The sequence below is a fragment of the Camelus dromedarius genome, chromosome 4 (assembly GCF_036321535.1).
Source record: "Camelus dromedarius isolate mCamDro1 chromosome 4, mCamDro1.pat, whole genome shotgun sequence".
NCBI classification, from domain to species: Eukaryota; Metazoa; Chordata; class Mammalia; order Artiodactyla; family Camelidae; genus Camelus; species Camelus dromedarius.
In genome coordinates, this window is record NC_087439.1 from 16,914,043 (window position 1) to 16,917,902 (window position 3,860).

Here is a 3,860-nt window from a genome sequence, read left to right on the forward strand (position 1 = left end):
TATAAACTTGTTGTTTATCTATTATGTATATATATTAGTTAGTATCTGCATATCTAGAACTTGCAGTTTATCCCTTTCCACCCCCTTATCCTCCTAATAACCATAAGTCTTTCTATGTCTGTGAGTCTGTTTCTGTTTTGTAAATAAGTTTGTATGTCTTTTTTTTTTTTTTTTTTTTTAGATTCCACAAATAAGTGATAGCATATAGTATTTTTCTTTCTCTTTCTGGCTTACTTCACTTAGAATGATTTTTTTTAATTAACTAGTTTTCCCTGAATAAGAGTACTTTGCCACTTGTTCAAGTACCAGATATATATATAGCAAAAGCATGGTTCTGCTGAAACTTTTAATCTTTGACCTGGAAGATGAGAATAAAAACATGTCCACTGAGTGCAGGGGAATATTACATGCAAGGGGAAGCTCTTAAATACACGACACAAAATTGATCTGACAAAATGAACTGTGGTTGCTAAGAAGTTACTTTAAACAATATATAAAATGAAGATAAAATTTAAAATGCATAATAATTATTACTATATTGTCAAAAATGAAACTAGGATAAATATTGAATAATAATAATAATAATGGCAGCAGACTCTGTGTTTCGTGGCATTACTCCAAGCACTATATGTGTTTCAAAAACCACTATATGAGTGTATATAAAGTAATATATACAAACTAATTCAATCCTTACAGAAACCTTTTGAGTTCAGTACTACTATTATCTCCATTTCACAAATGAAGAAACCAAGGACAGCAAGATTAGGTTGTTAAGTGTCGGAGAAGGGATTTAAACCCAAGCCATCTGACTCCAGCATTCATGCTCCTGATTGCATTTAATCAACCAGTAAATATTTCAGAACTATTTCAAGAGTACTGTGTTTTCAGTCCCACCTAGATTGTATTAGTCAGTTTTTGCTGCAGTAACAGACAACCCCATTTCCTAGTGACTTACTATAACGAATGTTTATCTCTTGCCCACATTACTTATGGGCTATGGGTTGACCTCAACTCCGATTGGCTCTGCTGGGTATGGCTTGGCTCCATTTAGCTCAGCAAGATATGTCTCCTCCTTGTGGGACCAGGAGGAAGGAGGAGCTCCTCTCTGGGATGTGCAGGGGACAATAATTTAAGAACAGCAGAGGGTGCCGCTGCAGAAGCATGTATTCTAAAATTGGAACAGTACAGAGATTATCATGGCCCCTGTGCAACAATGACATGCAAATTTGTGAAGCACTCCATATTTTTATTGGGAGTTCAAGATTTGCATATACCAACTACTGGATATAAAATAGATAAATGGCAGGCTTCTACTGCATAGCACAGGGAACTATATTCAGTATCTTGCTGTAACCTATAATGAAAAAGAATATGAAAAGGAATATATGTATGTATGTGTATGACTGAAACATTACGCTGTATACCAGAAATTGATCCAACATTGTAAACTGACTATACCTAAATTAAAAAAAAAAAAAAAAAGAACAGCAGAGGGAAGTTAAGCAGAGCACACATTTACTGACTCTGCTTGAACACAGCAAATGTCCAGTCCTCATCCCACTGGCCAAGGCAAGTCACGAGACCAAGCCCAGAGTCAATTAGGTGAGTTTGTCTACTTCTCCCATGGGTGGCACAGGCTAGTCACACAGAAGTAGTGAATGGCTGGGAGCAATAATCCAGTACCTCAAGGGCTCCTCATCTTGCCCCAGGGATCTCACAATTAAATTAAGAAAATAAGACTAGCATAAAAATAGTTTGAGAGTTTTGAGAGATACAATCGTCCTCACTTCGCATGGTACCATGTCACATGGAGCTTGGGCATATAGGAAGCTTGTCTTTGCTTTGCAAGATTCTAGGGTAACTGAGATTTGGTCATGCAGTACTATATCATGTGAGGACTGCTTGTACTTAATAAAATATAACAACAAATGATTGATTCTGAAATGGGGCCATAGTGTAAGAACTTCTTAGGGCATTTAAAAGGAAACCCAAACCATGCCCACAAAGCCCTAAATTACCTGGCTTTTGCCCACCTTCAGACCTCCTCACTGTCTCTCCCCTTTTCTATTTTGCTAGCCCTAGGACCTTTGCACATGCTGTTCTTGCTGTCTAGAGTCCTTTTCCCCAGATCTTCACAAAGCTGAGTCCTTTTAGACATTGGAATCTCAGCTGCAAGTTGTTCCCTTCAGAGACCCCTTCCCTGACCAGTCAACTTAAAGTAGCCCTCCACCACTTTGTCACTCTCAGGCCCACTAGTCTGATTTTTTTTTAATCACTGAGACTCTCTTATCAATAACTGTGTTTACACATTAATGGTATGTTTCTTTCATTGGAATGTAAGCTCGAAAGAGCAAAGAACTTGTCTAACTTGTCATGATTCTATCCTTACTGCCTAGGTCATTGGCTGGTACAAACTGGACATGCAACAGCTATTGTTAAATGGATGAATAAATGTGGACAGAGGCCAGATCATCTAAGGACTTGCAGCCATGTTTTGGATTTTATTCCAAATGCACCAAGAAACAATGTGAAAATTATAAACAGTCATGTATGAGTTCCCTAAATGTGCTTTCTTAGCTCCATCATGCCATTTCCAGGCCAGGGGTCACCATTCTCATCACCAGTTCCCCGCCTTTGTTACACTTTGGCATCAGCTGGGGCCGGGGGACAACTTTTTAAAAATCCCACCTTCTGGGTCCCAACCCCTAGGAATTCTGATTTAACAAGTCTAGACTGAGGCCTGGGCATGAGAGTTTTAGTGATCCCCAATATTCAGCCAAAATTGAAATCCACTGGTTTGGGTGGTACCTAAAGTATAGTAAGGATTCCAAAAATGCTTTTTGGCTCATTGAATGTGGCTAATTTGAAGATCTGGCTTCGTTTTGACAGTGTCTGACACATAGTGGGTACTCAATATTTCTTCATTGGCTTTCTAGTAGATATTTGATGAATGAGTGAATGAATAAATAACTGAATGATTTAACTAAAGCATATAGGAGATTAATAGAGGCAGAGGTCAGTGTGGATGGAAGTAGTTAGATAAAGCTCTGTAACAAGGCAGAGATTAGGAACTGGGCTTCGTGTCTGCTTTTCTTTGTTATAAAGTGTTCCAGGATCCTGGAACATCTGGTTTGGAATGGGCCATGGAAACCATCCAATACAGTCATTTATAGTATCATTTTGGTCACAGACTCTTTAGAATTGGATGAAAGTCTTGGATACTCTCCCTCCAAAAAAGACATCCAATATCCATAATGATGTATCCAATTTGATAGACTTCAGTGAGTTCCAGACAGTGATTGCCTAAGCTAAATGCCTAACATCCAGCTCAAAGTCTCTATTAACAGAAAATGAAACAAAGGCTCAGAGAGGGTGAGTGACCCGCTGGAGGCACAAGCCAAGACAGGGACAGCAACTGCACAAAACCTAGTTCCCACAGCACTGAATGTCCTTGCCAATCTCAACTTTACATACCTGCTGAGAACAAAGTTAAGAGGATGACTTTGTAACTAATTATTCTGGGTTTCCTCCTCCCTGCCCTTGACTTCTCAAATCTCACACGCCAGAAAATTCCAAGAGCTAATCTAACCCCACAGCTGTGCCACTCCATCCAAAAGTAGAAACTGAAATTCTCAAGCAACCAAGTCTTCCAAATCTACCATGTCTTCATGCCAATATCTGAAAATAGAGGAATGGAAAATGGCCTCAAATAAAGCCAAGAAACATTGACATGAGGGCCAGCCTGTGGCCAGTCCCTAGAGCAGCCAGCTCAACCAGTCCACGGTTGTGAACATACATAGCTGAGCTGACGATGCAGTCCATCATTCCAGATGTCAGGATAAGCAACACCAAAAATAGTC

The 3,860-nt window shown here is 39.3% G+C and overlaps 1 non-coding gene across 1 annotated transcript; it reads left to right on the forward strand.

Moving 5' to 3' along the window:
* The first annotated feature begins 1,145 nt into the window (after window positions 1–1,145).
* LOC116153225 (U6 spliceosomal RNA) lies at window positions 1,146–1,248 on the forward strand. Its single transcript, XR_004137008.1, has one exon. It is a non-coding gene; the product is annotated as a U6 spliceosomal RNA (small nuclear RNA).
* The last annotated feature ends 2,612 nt before the right edge of the window (window positions 1,249–3,860 follow it).